The sequence below is a fragment of the Hippocampus comes genome, unplaced genomic scaffold, assembly GCF_001891065.2.
Source record: "Hippocampus comes isolate QL1 unplaced genomic scaffold, H_comes_QL1_v1.1 scaffold22, whole genome shotgun sequence".
In the NCBI taxonomy this organism is placed as follows: domain Eukaryota; kingdom Metazoa; phylum Chordata; class Actinopteri; order Syngnathiformes; family Syngnathidae; genus Hippocampus; species Hippocampus comes.
Genome location: NW_017806175.1, coordinates 5,007,027 through 5,023,781, shown reverse-complemented (window position 1 = coordinate 5,023,781; position 16,755 = coordinate 5,007,027). Strand labels below are relative to the sequence as shown.

The window sequence follows — 16,755 nt, the reverse complement described above, 5'->3', positions numbered from 1 at the left end:
ACTGCGAAAATGAATAAAAACAAGAACTGAGCTACCTAGCTAGCTAGAGAGATAACTAGCTAGCTAGATAGCTAGACAGACATACACACACACACACACACACACACACACACTGTAGGAAGAGTATACATTGGTGATAGGTTCATTGGTTTGTTGGTCTGCCTAAGCTACAGAGAGAAGATTGATGGTCAGGAGGGTCTGTAAGTGGATACTGTTCAATATTCATTCTCCAGCTCTATAAAGGTTGGGAGACAAAGGCAGAGCGCAAGCCGCTTTTTTTTAAATTGTCTTAAACAGAAGCTTGATATATAAATAAAACCGGACTAATCAAAGAAAAGCCGTGTCGAGAAGTTTCTTCATTATTCGCACAACATCCGGAATTGTCAGAATGAATTCCACATGAAAGAATTCATTTCATTGGCTTCAAGTGAATTACAGTTAAAATATAAAAGAATAAAAACTAAAATCAGATTAAAAACAAAAGAAATTAAGTTATAAATCCTTTTTTGGGGGGGGGTCATTTTGGTAGGAAGACTGGCTCTACTCTTTTGGTCGCTGTTGGGAATCAATCAAAATCGCTCAGGTTCAGGCAAAGAAAGAACATCGGTCGTGGCTTTTTTTGGATCACACTCTGTCTGTCGTCTGTGACAGTGATCCGGCTGCAGCATCTGCTCCATTCCCCTCCTTCCATTACCTTCACCCGTCCATTCATTCATCCTGCCACCCATTCATCCTCAACTCATCTCCGGGCCTGTCAAAGCAACGACGGGACGCCATCTCGGCGCCGTGCCGGTGAGGGGGCAGGGGGTCGTATGTCACGGCCGTTCCCTGCCTGCGGAATGGTGTTATTGATTGGAATGGACCTCACTCTCGGCGCTATGGCTGGCCATGACTGCATACTTAGTCATCGGAAAGGTGGACAGCTAAACAAGATGGAGGAGATATTTGAATAACGTCTTCATGAGCTATGAATTGGATGTAATAGCTCAAGGAAAAAATTGTCTTTTTTTTCCCCAGAAAAAAACAAGTTTACTCAAAACAGGACTAAAAATGTTAACAGATACTTGAAGTAACAGAATTAAAATCTACGATGAAGCAGACTCGCACCACAAAACGAATAAGCCTCACATTTCAACGTTGATGTTTCTGAGCGTCTTATGAAAGAGAGCAAAGTAAGTTTGCATACCAACACAGACGGCACCAATTTTAAATCACCACATTAATATCATCTTAATTCATAGTTTAATGCCTAATTTCACGATCTGATTTTAACCGGAGCGAGCGTCAATCAGCTTTGGTTCAGCAAAATTAGACACTTAACGTCAAACCGTCATCTTAAAACATTAATTATCCAAGGATGTCGACATTCTGTATATTCAATCAAAGTGACGATCAGCTCTCGATTCTTCGCTAACACATAAATCAACAGAGCAACGAGTAGGGCAGCAACCACTCATTACAAACATTTGTCATTTAAAAGCAGCGTCACACAGTATTGATCCCGAAACATCGATTCAACATTGATTATTATGCCACCCTGAGAAATAACGAAGAAAACAAAATACAGAGCAACAATAGCATGCTTACATTTATCCAAGCAAAGCTATCGGGAGATGCTATGGAGCAAGTCACACGCATTGATTTGTTGGAGAAGTGCACAACGAGTCAAACAAGCTGGAAAATGGCGTCAGCAAAAGAAATGAGGCAACGGAGGAGATGCGCTGATAGCACATGCAGCACTAAGATGTCGTCGGATAGGCCTGAAGGTGAACCAATCAATTATTCGCAGTTGTCAATAATTCAGAGTAGACCAGGGGCTCTGTGTGGACAAGCCAACATGTGTATACGCACACATAGTGTATACACAGTGGCCTGATTTGATTTAAGATGACCGGTCAATGTGGATCCAAAGCTTCAGAGGGACTGATGCTTTAAATTATTGCTGGCTTTAAAGACACACAGGACAAGCCCTATTTTTTCCCATCCTGGCTAAAACCTTCATTTATTCCAGCTTATGGCTCATGACAACTTCTGGTCACGCTAGCCTCGCAGGACCCCTTCCACAGCCCCCCCGCCGCCCCGCTAAAAAATGTTTTTTACTACGATGGCTCGAAACCTCAGGCCCAAAACTTAAAATGGTTCTCTGAGAGGGGAAAACACACGGACACACCTGAGCGTAATAGAACCGAAGCCTTGGCTGTTTGCCACACAACAAAAGTGTTAATCAGATAGTAGGATTTCTTTCACAACTACAGTGCTACCCAGTGTTGGAAAGAGTGGTGTTGGTTCTGTTTTTTTACGCGAAATGATCAAAATCTAGAGTTTTATCACAGTCTTGAAAAAAAAAAGGGCAAGGTCATTCATTCGTATTCATTTACAAATTTACCCACAACTGCGACAATTTCCCTGTCAGATGCGAAACAAAACTCATTCTTGAAGTCTCGCTAAAAAGACTGCTGACACATGAAAGGACTTGAACGTCAATGATCAAGTGCCAAATTCAACATTGACATTAGCTTGACCGCAGTCACTTTCAGACATTTAAAATAAAATGAGATCCTTACGCTTCATAACGTGTCTGACAATGAGCTGATGTGAGAACGGGCACGTTGCGGCCGCTCGTTTGGACGATAAATGTGCCGCGCCTTCGCTGCCGAGCTGACAATTGCCGCTAATTGCCATCGTAGATATCAGTGAGCGATGCTGGCTCGGCAGCATTGTATCATGTCACGCATACCATACGCGGTGATAGAAGGATTCATCAAAACAAACACCATAAGAGCAAAACGGAAATGTTGCTGTGGGACCAACAAACAAAGTGATGAATTATTATGCTATGTCAAAACTAAAATGCAATATTTAGGCTTTTAGTGAAGATCTGTCACCCTATGGGCTCTTTAAGGGGAGACACTTTGATTTTCACACTTGATGGTTGAGTAGGCACTGCAGAAACCCAATGATCGGGTCTACATAACATTAAAAACCACAAGCACATTTTCAAATATGTCCCTTTGAATATGCACCAATATAAGTTACATTCATAAACCAAGAAGCTCTGTAACCTTTGATCTAATTCTCAAAGTGAGCTTTAATTCAATTTATTTCTTTCAAGTGAGGGTTGGGGGGGTGTAAATACAGTCGACCCCTTTCACCTTGGCAAACTACGGTACAATTAAGCACTCATTATAATGTTACTTTTAAGCGCAAATAGATTAGTCAGGAATAACTGACTGATTTCATGAGGATCCGTTTATTGCAGTGTTGGACATTTAGTCATTCGTAAGAGGAAATCGAGGCAAAGACTCCATCAAAGGGAATAAGACCCCAATCCAGGCAAGAAATGAAAATGTTTCTCATATTGCGGCTGAGTCGCGTGGGCGGCCTCCACGTGCCTGTATGCGCTCCGCTGCAATGTCAGAGTGCGCGAGGAGTCTGCAGTCAAGTGAAACGGAAACACTTGCTCTGACCTACGTACCCAATTTGGGTTACATGGCAGCCGTAAAAGAATGGCGCTCCGTCAGCGAGTAAGGGAACCCCTTGTGTTGCATCGGCACCCCAAAAATGGGTTGTGTTCCTCACACTTTGCATGAAACAAAATGCAGGATGGCTCCTGGGCGCTCTCTCTCTTGCTTCCCCCCCCCCATCCATCCATTCCTCCCTCCCTCCAGCCTACCAGTCAGCATGGAACAGCCTGACTTTTAATTACCTGTGATAAAGACAGCGGGGGCTTGCCTGGATGCGCGCGCGTGTCCATGTGCGTGCATGAATGGGAACGAGGTGGTGATGCTTGACGCTCCACTGTGCCTCATAAACTGATATCTCTGGATGCAAAGCCAGAGAGAAGTAAAAGGAAGGTGTAATTTGGGACGGTTGGATTGATGAGGATGTGCGTGCACGTGGCTGTGCGTGCGTGCGTGCGTTAAATGACAAGCAAATGGTGGCTCCTAGCGCGCCGCAGATTGCCTCCGCTCACACCGCTGCCTCGGCAAATATCATCGATTTTCCCCCTGCACACAACATTTTATTTATTTTTAAACACAGTCACGCCTGGTGGTCGAGCGGTTAGCGCGTCGACCTCACAGTGGAGAGGTCGTGGGTTCGATCCCGGCTCCGGCCTTCCTGTGTGGAGTTTGCATGTTCTCTCAGTGGCTGCGTGGGTTTTCTCCGGGTACTCCGGTTTCCTCCCACATTCCAAAAACATGCATGGCAGGCTGATTGAACATCGTAAATTGTCCCTAAGTGTGAATGTGCGGATGGTTGTTCGTCTGTGTGTGCCCTGTGACTGGCTGGCAACCGGTTTAGGGTGCCCAAAGACGGCTGGCATAGGCTCCAGCACACCCCGCGACCCTTGTGAGGATAAATGCGGATCAGAAAATGGATGGATGGATAGACGTAGTCACACAAACAGACATGCGTACACGTACACGCTTATTAAAAAGGGCGTCAATCTGCCATTAGACACAAAGTATCTCGTGAGCAATCCCAAATCAACAGTACTCTTGCGCTAACACTGCAATCATCAATGAAGAGAACCAGTTCAGTTTGGAACGGTTCAATTCATATCACGGTTTTGTGTTCACAGTTTTCGGCTCAGATCTTTACACGTTGACTGTTGCCTCGTCAACTCAGGCAGCTTGAGTGGCAGTCTACTTGACGCATCATTGTGACAATCAGACGTTTTAAAGTATGTGAGATCCTGTGTGCAAGAGAAAACACACACAACCTTTCTGACACCAGGCGGCACATTTCAATGCCTTGATCATCTCAAGGTTTCAGAGTAACCTGCACAGATTCAAAACAAAAGGTGCCGGGTGTAGGAAAGCAGCCCCGGAACCTAAGTGACACAATTCTTTCTGACACCGAGCGGAAAATTTCACTCCAGAATGCCTAAATAGTCTTGAGGTTTATTTATATACTGCTCATATTCAGGGGCAAGAGGGTGCTCTTGCCCATAATTCTGCATTCCGTAGAAAATACTGCGCAAGAGAAACAGCACAATGAACTGGCCCTAACACCCATTGCGGTGATGTGCGTGTTTACAGATAGAAAGTAGCAGCCTGTTGCACATGGACAGCTGCCACAGTCGGTCTGACAACACACACAGACACACACACACACAGACACACACACACACACACACACACACACACACACACACACACACACACCTGCCATCTCTAATGATGATTTATGCTGGGGCCGAGGGGACGGCGGCCATGCATAACTGTAGCAGTCACAAACACCCCACAGAGCGCCGGTCGTTGGGGAAGTGACACCCCTCCGCCCCGGTGCCCATCGAAAAGGAGAAAGAAATGACAAGATGGATATGTCGCAACAGCTGTGAGCACCGGGGCCAACTGTACAAATGCATATTGATGAATGACAAGCGAGCGGATACATGAAAAATGCATGCACGGCCGCGCCAGATATACTTATTTCCCCCGCCGGCTCGCGCTGCGCAAGCTCATTTACCATTCGTTATCTGTGACGCTGGTGTAGCCGCGCGTATAGCGCTTTCGCAGATATTTCCTCGGAGGGAAAATAGCTCTTTTGTACTCGTCTTCACACGCGGTGAACTTGCGCTCTTTGTGTGGGGAAAACACACTCGTGACGGGCACTTGCCGCCCGTGCGGCGCGTGTACAAACATGATGTACGGCGCTTATGCTCGACTCTGTTGAGACGCGCTCTTTGACTCTGATACTAATTATCGTTGTTTGTGAGGGGTAAACAGAGAATCTCATTGAGAAAAAAAAAGTCCTGCTCTATTGTTACTACAGTCAACAGCATCAAACACTTCCAGGTAAACACTGAAATTGACTTTTGCACGCACGTGCCCAGTTGTTCATCGTTTCGCCATTTATTGCACGTTTTTCTCTTCGCTAACAATGAGTGCGATATAGACTCGTGTGGCAGATGGTATAACTTTGGCCTACGGTGTAGATTTGTATCAGTGACCAATTGCAAACGCACTTGATGATGTCATATCTGCTGAAGTGTGAAAATTGCTCAAGCTTGTCTGGCCACGGGGCTGGAGGAGCTGCCAGTTGTACGTGCGTCGATGTCAGTCACCCATCCTCTCAGCTTCTCGGGGAATGCCAGGCACCAAGGTTAATAAAAAAAATTTAAATTGAAAAAAATTCTGTCATGAAATAAAATAAAAACTAAAATACTTTTAAAAAAAGAAAGAAAAGAACAAACTGAAACTACATTTTACGTTTACAAAAAAAAAAAAAAACTATTATCATGACATTTTTGTCTTTGGAAATTAATTTAATACATGTGCATTTGGGGTTAATTTTAAATTGATATTACAAAAGGCCAAAAGGTCATCAGTGGTCCTTTTACTGTGTTGCAGAGGAGCGACGTCATTTAACGGCAGCCAAGAAAAAAGTGCCACCAGATGATCGTAGGCGATAACCATGCTTGTGGTTTGTGTGTTTGGAATAACTATAGTTAGAAGCACAATACTAGGTACCAAGTGCTCTACATTTTCACCCATCCATCCATCCATCCATCCAACCGGATGTACCCGGAGAAAACCCACGCAGGCACGGGGAGACCATGCAAACTCCACACAGGAAGGCCGGAGCTGGAATCGAACCTTGCACCTCTGCACTGTGAGGCCGACGCGCTAACCGGTCCTCCCACCGGGCCGCTGCTTTGCTTTTTTTTTTTAATAGATATAAATAATAAAGGGGAAAGGTGGAGAAGGTTGGACTTTTCTTTCGAGTCTAGACAGGACGTCATGTCACTTCCTCAAACAAGAAAAGGTCAAGGTTTACAGTTCACCGTTTATCCCATCACGACCCACGGCAAAGTATTTGACAATATGTTTTACTCTGTCCCGTGTTAGTTCAAGCCACGGCCAGACTGCAGGAGAACAAACCCATTAGAAGGATTCGGCCCTTACCTTAGGACGTGACATTTTTCTAATTAACGTGGGGAATTATAATCAGTCGCCTGGACGCAGGAGCAGCGTGTGGGAACGGTGATCAATCTTAAGATTGGCGTTTCTAAAAGAATATAAATCATCGAGCCTGTCAAGCACCATGCCTGAAGCTATAAATGTGAACTTTAAATATTCCCTTCTCCTTTCCAAGTTGGCTGTGTTAGAGGGGAAATTAGGGAAATATAAAAGCAAAGCAGCTGTGTATACACTAAGCATTACGACACGGGTCTAATTAAAGCAATGAAGCACAAACTTTTTACAAAGAGAAGTTTTGACACCTTGACGTTGGAACACAGCAATTCGTGAATCACCAATGACGGACTTCTTTGCCAAAGTTCTTACGCCAAAACCAGAATCCGAAGAGGCCTTTTGATTGTCTCTTCTTTAATGTGGTACTTGTCAGCACTACCGCCACCTACAAGTCTGGAGGGGAACAGCGGCAACAGTGACACATTCCAGTAAAATTAAGTGGACAGCTTTTCAGTGAACAGTTTCTATTCTACCGATAATTTAATCGAAGAGGGTTTACTGTCCTGCATTTTCCACCGCTCTGTATTTTTCTGGCGACCTTTACATGAAATGTTGAGAGAGGAACCTCTTCGATGAATGCGCGGTGCGTCGACATCATGCCATAAAAGTCAAATTCAATCTTGCTCGCACCCAAAGGACATTTGAACGCATCCCGCGGGGGATTTGCGGCATCAAAGAATCCACCATACGGCGACGGGTGTTGCTTTGGTTTGCCGCCGCTCGACAAGCCACACAGGAATACTGCGTTTAGCTGCCATAACTACATGTCAGCCTCTCTCCTCCGCTCCCATCTGTTCCCCTCTCCGCTTCCATTATCTCTCCCCCATGCCGAGCTGCGCGTCCTTGCAACCTCCTCCATCATCGTCGTCCCCGCGCAGGGGGCTACGTGGAGGCAATCCAAGTCCGGTCTCTCGAGTCCTGCCTGGGTGACTTCCATCGCTAGTTTTGCCCCTCCTCCCACCCCTCAGGCTTTACTTTGGGCCTGTGAGCCGAAGAGCTGGCAGCTTGGGGGAGGCCCATTGTTGGAGGGATTAACCACACGCGGCAGTTATTGTGCGGGGCACACAAACACACTTGGGCAGATGTGGGGGTCACGTTTTCCAGTGACTGCGCTCGCGGCATATCAATGTGCTGAAGGTGATGATCAGAAATTTTGCAAAAGGAAAACTATTGACGACGCAAGCGCATGACCAATTCTACTGCCCACATTGTTCTCTCTCTGTCTCTCTCTTTGCACTATTTAAATCGAATTTTTATGGCAAGTGACGCCGCTTGAAACATCACCATAATTTTGACGCATCGACTTCGAGACCCGCTCGGAATTGACGCCAAATAGCAGCATATGACACCCCTGTTTCCAATGCCCGAGCAAACGTCACGCACGCGTCTGCTAGTCCATCTAACTGAAGTTATTGATCGGTGATTCACAAGAGAGAGAGAGATGCCCAAGACTTTATCAGCATCTAAAAACGCAGCGGTGATACTGCAGGTGTAATCCGCAGCACGTGAGATGATCTCCAACAGAGGGGCTCCAGATAAGAGTCCTCCTCCAGGGTCCAGTCTGTGTAATCATGTTCAGATTTGCTTTCACACACACTGAGAGTAGAAATGTATACTGGAGCTACACCGCCACAAAAAAAAAAAAAAAAAAAAAAAAAGGTCTAAAAGGAGACATAGCACACATTTATTTAACATTGCAAAACAGCCTTCGGTTGTCTTAATAACATCCACTCCATGTGACAAACCGAGTTCTTGTCTTGCTGAAAGTATTTATGGGGGGGGGGGGGGGGTGGGGGGGGGGGGGGGGGGGCTTTTCTTTTTCCGCTTTTTGTTGCTTGCTTTGTATTGTCTATGGTCTTGAGATTGTTCTATACATTGAATTTAATGTGAGTGCCTCTGCATAATTGTGCCGACGCATAAAAATGTGCCGTCGCTTGAAAGTGGCTCAGGATCTTATCCTAGCCCCGTTGATCATGTCATGGAGGGAGAAACTCAGCTGTGGCAGAGGTTATGAAGCAAATTGAGTGTGCCAAAAATTCAGAAGGGCTTGCGCTCAAATGCAGTTTCGGAAAGAGGGAAAATATTCCTTGGTGTAAAATTTCAATGCATTCCAGAAAATAAATGTGTCAAGTGATGAAATCCACTTCAGCCTGGAATAGTAACATGCGGGAAGCAAAAAAAAAAAACCAAAAACAAACACAAACAAAAAAAAACCACACACACACACACACACACACACACACACACACACACACACACACACACACACACACACCCAAATATTCCATATATTTGCCTAAATAAAGATGTCCAAATAAAGGCAAGTGCCAGGGGGCCATCAGAAGATGGCAGTGAAGATAAGAAAACAAGGGAACAAAAAAAAAAAATAGAGGAATTGAAGCAGGCGTCTTGTTCCACATTTAAATATCACTCGCTCTAATCATATCCACCCCGCAGTCCCCCCCCCTTTTTCTTTGCCTCTTTTCACCAATCGAAACAATCCCACAACCCGCCCCCACCCCTAAAAATCATTCACCACCCCAACCTGCAGCGCAGAGTCCCAGCAGCAGCAGCAGCAGCTCACAGGAGAGGTGGCACACTTTGAGGATAAATTTAGAAATGAAGCACAATCCCCAGGCCGGCATACAAAAGAAGGGAAGTCGAGACAACACACACACACACACACACACACACACACACACACACACACACACACACACACACACACGTGCCTGATCACATGCGGCAAACAGCCGACATCCTTTCGGCACACTGAGACGATAGCATGAAAGAAACGTGCGTTAGAGGGCGCTCAGCGAGACTTTGCTGCAGTCAAATCAGGTGAGTGGAGCACTTTGAATGAAACGCGACGGGTTCAAAGGAAGTTTGAAAGGCGACGAGGGCCACACAGAGGGAGAGGAAACGAACGCCACGAGAAGAGTCAATGGCGTGAGAACGGTCTCAAATACTAGGAGAAAAAGATTTTGGGAGACTCGTGGCAATTGTTGCAATGCTAAAGTCGTAATCGCGAAGAATTAATGTTGCAATATAACAAAAAAAAATATGGAATATGAGGATAGTCATAATATATAAGTTGCGATGTGTTTGACAAGACAAATGTGTCATATTGCAAGGGAAAGTCGTTGGGAAGACCAGCATGATCCTAATAAGATTGGATAAGAAAAATGAAGGGAGAGATGGAGGGCTGTTATGAGAGACGAAAAGAACCCGTTCGGGGAGGAGCAGTGGCGCGCAGTGTATGTGCCCCAGTGCGTACGCGGTGCGAGTGCGAGAGACAATTCCTCCAGCCAAGTGTCCTCCCGTCGCCTCAAAGTCACTCGCTTTCCTCCTTCGTCTATCTCCTGCCGCGCCGCCTGCTTCTTGTCGGGGGGTCCGAGTCTACTCTGGTATTAAGATTCCCATTACGCCACCCAACCCCCTCTCCGGAGCATTTGATAAGTCCGTGCTCATCTCATGCTGAAGGCACAAAGCATTTTGAAGACTGCTTGCCCCTCCCGTAACAATTTAATAACGGCATTATTCTGCTTCCAAGGTCAAACAAGTGTAAAATAAGGCAATCGTGGAAAAATAAAAAATAAAAATCATATTTTCTTTTTCTGAAAAGTGCAACATCAAGAGTGCTCAAAGCTAATTCTAAGTCATGGTCACCGAGGACACCATATGGACAGAAATTTGAAAAAAATTGGAAAATGTCTAAACAGCGGGAAATGTTGGTGGCATTTAAGAGTGGTGTTGGGTTTCCTCCCACTTACCTGATCAATGTCAGCAAATAGGACACTTGTTTCATGGATTCGACAGGATTCTATAATTTCCTGGGTTCCTCTGCAGTAGAGTTGGATCCCATCATCAACGGTAACTGGAAGTTTAAAAAAAAAAAAAAAAAAACTGAAGTTACACTGTGTTAAAATTACGACTACGGGTGCGGAAATATTTCAACTTGAACTATCAAAAACATGACCCAGCTCTTGCAATAATCAGACTGTATGCTCATGTGAATCAAACACGTTTCTTTTTCTTGTGAAATGTATTTATTGTTGCGAAAGACCAATTATTCCAGCTTCTGGTAAAATTGTGAACTGTTGTTTTAGCATGACAATTTTTGCAAAGTCAAGACTTTGGTAAAACAATGACTGCATTCTTGGATAGTTGCAAATATATATTCTCATAAAATTACAACTATAACTGTAATGCACATAAAAAAAATAACTTCCTCGCTATAATTTTACTACTCTTCTGACTAAGTCATGATTTCAGTGGAAAATATTCACGTCAGCTTACTCGCTTTTCCCCTGTAAAATCGCGTATTTACTGTAAAATGATAAAAAATAGAGCTTCCTTGTTTGAGAACTTTAACTGCCTGTAAGTTACTCTTGTTAAAATAAGAAATAAAACAAATAAATAAAACAACTTTCCTTATGTAGTATGAAAAAACTATGCCGATAGCTGTTTTATTACCACTTCTTCCTATAAAATTCAAACTTATTGTCATAAAAGCTCCAATGGTGTTCTTGTTACACAGTATTACTTTCCCGATGAATATTTTTTTTTTTCCAGCGACGCCAAGTGTCACAAATTAACATGACGTCTTGAAAACTCATTGGCAAACTTTATCGTTTGTCAAAAGTGCACGCAGCCATTCTGTCAGAGCTACCAGGCAACGGTAGTATCATCCGTCTAAAGCCAAACGGCCAGCCAGCGATTTGCAATCAGGGGTTTGCCCGTGCGGAAACAGACTTAAGCGTTCAATTGTCAAGTGTGTGTTTTGCCAGTCAGTCAGTGGACGTGCAGTGACCGGGGCTGCCGTTTAAGAGCGCCTTTTGCTTCTAACCGAGACAAATTGTCCAAGAGGGACACCGGAGAAGAGGCGGGGTGGGATTACTGAACACATGCTGCAGGAATAAACACGAGCAGGAACCTCCGCAGATCAATAGCCACGCTAACTAAAACACACACGCGGGCAGGGAAAAATAAAAAAATAAAAAAATCACGTCCGCAATTGAGAGTCTGATGCGGATCAATGCTCACAGTGAAGGGAAGCACATTAATGAACACATATTTGTATGCAGCAAACATCTCAAACAAAAACGTGTCACTGTGTCTGCAACACAGTGCAAATACAATCATGCACAACAGGTACACAAAACACAAAAGGGGTAATAAAGCCCATACACCACAAACCACTTTGGTTCAATAAGGAGCCATTCGACAATAAAATAGCCTCGGAATAGCATCTCTGTCGTTGCCATGCCGACATGAGATCACCCACTTTAGTTACCGATATGATCTATATGTATGGTATGGTGGCAGGGAACTGACTTTATGACATAGCTGAAGTTAAAAAAATAAATAAATAAATAAAATGAAAAAATTACAATTACATTTTGTGTATTTGAAACAACCACAGAGCTCCGCCTTTAAAGAACAGCGCAACGACGTTCATTTCTTCTTATGAGTTGAATTAGATTTAAGGCTTCTTTTTTTATTCGCAAAGACAATTTTTTTTTTTTTTAAGTGAAAAGAAAATCTCTTACCTAGGTGACAGTTTTTGGCTGTCACTTGACCTCCGACGAAGGCTGAAGTGACATCCGAAACTGTCAGCTAGGGAAGAGTTTTTTTTAACTTTTAAAAAAAACAAAACTTAAATCTAATTCATCTTAGCCTTGAAATCCGATATTTTAATGTTACTCCCAACACCATTGGCGTGCTTACGATTAGCATCTTCATGGTGGTGTTATGTGTGAAGCAATGCATATTGGAAAACAACCGGTGGCGCAACATGTGGACGGATGACACTCACAGGCAATGAATATTACTGCTGAGGAGTTGTCATGTTTCCGTCTTGTACCCTGGTATGGTTGTATTATACTAACCCTTTCTATTTACAGACTACAAATAAACGCCGTAATCACAACTACTAACTACTGCATTAGTGTCAGTCAGTAATAGACTTGAAGTTACGTGGCCACCGTTAGGAACTGAACAATTTTTCCAGAGCGGTTGACGACATCTGTCAAAAGCATGCCGCGTCATGCTCATTGAGTGACAGCATTGAGCACATTTGAATTCATCCTTCCTGCTAACTTGACATCCATTGAACTCAGTCTCAAAAGAGAATCTTCCTTTCAACCTTCCTCAGCAATTTCTCTCAAGAAATTAAAAAGATGGCAGGTGTGAAGACGCCCACGTGTCTCCAGTAAGTGAGGCTGCTATAGTGAGACAGTATAAATAAAGTCTGATTAGATAGAAGCGTAATCTCGTGAGCTCTGATGTCAATTAAAATTCAATTTTGCTAGCACATTAGCACACACACACACACACACACACACTTTTAAGCAGGCAAAAGACTCTCCAAGTGTGTTCAGTTTGTTTGTAAAAGCACAGTTATAACAGCCTCATTAATGTGTCCTGATGGATCAAGATGACTCCATTTTTTTTCATACAGGGGCCACCATTTTTGACACACTAAATGCTCTGAAGTGGCCTATTGGAACTGTCTATGCAGCTACTTAAGTGGTTTTCATTGGACCGTTCTAGATTTATGACCTACAAGTGTTTGTCCTATAAATATTGACCGTAACTAGAACTTTATTGCTGCATTAGCGTCGGTTAAGCCCATATCCCACTGAGGGGGGCGAATATTTGCAACCGATGGCAAAGGTAGCAAAATGCCCGTCAGGACAAGATCGCACGTTAGCAAGATGTTCAGCGGGGGTGTCAAACTCTATGTCGTGGGCCATATTATAATTACCGTTTCTCTTGGAGGGCCGTTATGACTGAAACTATATAAAGAAGTCCAGAATAACATTTTATTCAAATATTGTTTAAGTAACTGTAATGAGGGGTTTGGTCACAAGAAAATAATTACAATATGTCACTGATTTATTACATGTGAGAATTAAAAATTAAAAATGTTGGTACATATTTTAGCAAGCATCGTGGAAGTTGTCATCTTTGATTTGCTTTCGGGGGCCACTTAAAATGATTGAACGGGCCAAATCAACTACTGCATTAGTGTCAGTCAGTAATAGACTTGAAGTTACGTGGCCACCGTTAGGAACTGAACAATTTTTCCAGAGCGGTTGACGACATCTGTCAAAAGCATGCCGCGTCATGCTCATTGAGTGACAGCATTGAGCACATTTGAATTCATCCTTCCTGCTAACTTGACATCCATTGAACTCAGTCTCAAAAGAGAATCTTCCTTTCAACCTTCCTCAGCAATTTCTCTCAAGAAATTAAAAAGATGGCAGGTGTGAAGACGCCCACGTGTCTCCAGTAAGTGAGGCTGCTATAGTGAGACAGTATAAATAAAGTCTGATTAGATAGAAGCGTAATCTCGTGAGCTCTGATGTCAATTAAAATTCAATTTTGCTAGCACATTAGCACACACACACACACACACACACACTTTTAAGCAGGCAAAAGACTCTCCAAGTGTGTTCAGTTTGTTTGTAAAAGCACAGTTATAACAGCCTCATTAATGTGTCCTGATGGATCAAGATGACTCCATTTTTTTTCATACAGGGGCCACCATTTTTGACACACTAAATGCTCTGAAGTGGCCTATTGGAACTGTCTATGCAGCTACTTAAGTGGTTTTCATTGGACCGTTCTAGATTTATGACCTACAAGTGTTTGTCCTATAAATATTGACCGTAACTAGAACTTTATTGCTGCATTAGCGTCGGTTAAGCCCATATCCCACTGAGGGGGGCGAATATTTGCAACCGATGGCAAAGGTAGCAAAATGCCCGTCAGGACAAGATCGCACGTTAGCAAGATGTTCAGCGGGGGTGTCAAACTCTATGTCGTGGGCCATATTATAATTACCGTTTCTCTTGGAGGGCCGTTATGACTGAAACTATATAAAGAAGTCCAGAATAACATTTTATTCAAATATTGTTTAAGTAACTGTAATGAGGGGTTTGGTCACAAGAAAATAATTACAATATGTCACTGATTTATTACATGTGAGAATTAAAAATTAAAAATGTTGGTACATATTTTAGCAAGCATCGTGGAAGTTGTCATCTTTGATTTGCTTTCGGGGGCCACTTAAAATGATTGAACGGGCCAAATCTGGCCCCCGGGCCTTGAGTTTGACACCTATGATGTTCAGCAACATGTTCAACATTCCCTTGCAGGGGGAAAAATAGAAATGAATATCCTATTGAATGTCTGGCGATTATTTGGCGAACATCTGCGACCTTGAACGAACTCGAGAACGCGGCATACGCTAACTTCTCAGACACTCGCAAATGTTCGCCACTCAGTGGCAGCTTTTAGCGATTCAAGGTTTGTCAAGAGAGGTTCCAGGACTGGTGCTACAAAAGGCATATTTCACGCCCAAATTACGAGCTTTCATCTTTGGTGTGGACGAAAACATCAAGCGGCATGTCTACAAAGAGTCCTTGCGGCGACTCTTATAGCGTTTTGGAATTTGAAAATTTCATATGAAGGGACGTTCGAAATTAGAGGTACCACTGTATACTGTTAAATAAAAAAAAATTTAAATCAACAAATGTTTACGAAAATTACGTTGACAAAGGTATCTACACTCATATTATACAGTATCTTGGCAGTCATTTAATTCCCAGACAGATTGAGGTTGATGTGTTATTCATGCAATTTAACACCTTTTTCGGCTCTTTATTCCCCACCATCCAATCCCTCACCGCTTAATGGAAAGTGGAGGGTCCTTAATTAGGGACTATCTTTTTTTAATCCAAAGCTTTTATAGCAAACTCCACAGAGGAAAAGCCAGCTGCCAGCTTTGATTGGGGTGGACCCCCCCTCAAAAAAAAATAGGTTTAAAAAAACAGTTAAGACTAATTTGAGCAATTTTGCAAGGCAGATGCAACTCACAAACAAAAGAAAAGCCCCCAGTTGGTGTTTGTTTAGTGAGAACCACCAGATGTGATAACATCCTAAATAAGAGTGACACACACACACACACACACACACACACACACACACACACACACACACACACACACTTTTTACAACACACACACTTTTTACAAAAAACACCCTAAAATATCTGTATGATCTAGAATGGCTCTGTTCCTACAATAAGTCCATCCATTTTTTTTTTTTTAGTGCGGATCCTATTTAGGGTCGTGGGGGATCCCAGATGACTTGTAATCCATCTTTTGGGGAAGTGGGGGGGAACAAAATGTGAGGATGACGATGAGAGAAATGTGCAGTGCAGTTCATGGCTGCCGGACCAGTGACATTTGCCCAATCGACATTGATTTTATGTATTCATGAGCCAAACAGAGTGGCTTATTTGCCATTAAATTAGCACCTTGACATTAAAAACTACTCAAGTTGTTTTTGCATTGTACCGGTACTACTAAGCCTCTGAAATATGGTGGTTTATAGGTAAAACTGTTTCATACCTAATCATTTATTCGCTAACTTCTCTTGACACTCATATGACTCTATGGAACGTTCAAATAAAGTACAAAACATGCCTTGTACACATTAATAAAGCTTTTAGGATGATAACACTTGAGCCTGGAAATCCTCAGCACCCTCTTACTCACAGTGTCGCTCCTACTAAACGCAATTTGAGCAATAAACCATTCCGGCGTCAGAGTAGACGCGCACAGATTTGAACATTTCGCATACACACTCACACAGACACCAGGCCGTCTGCCGGGACCTGGGGTGTCTAAGAAAAGCAGACAGTGTGATGCTGGAATCTCCTGCTGCCAGCTGGCATATGTAGGCCAGCAGTCAGTTATAAATC

General features: G+C 43.4%; 1 protein-coding gene across 9 annotated transcripts in view; it reads right to left on the bottom strand.

Annotated features, from left to right (window-relative positions):
- The window catches only part of dab1a (DAB adaptor protein 1a), a 179,895-nt gene that overhangs the window by 126,160 nt on the left and 36,980 nt on the right, over positions 1-16,755 (bottom strand). For all 9 annotated transcript variants that reach the window (XM_019896686.1, XM_019896694.1, XM_019896685.1 and 6 more), the window contains one exon: positions 10,754-10,857. The gene's annotated coding sequence lies outside the window, so the exon portion shown is untranslated. The remainder of the gene's footprint in view (positions 1-10,753; positions 10,858-16,755) is intronic.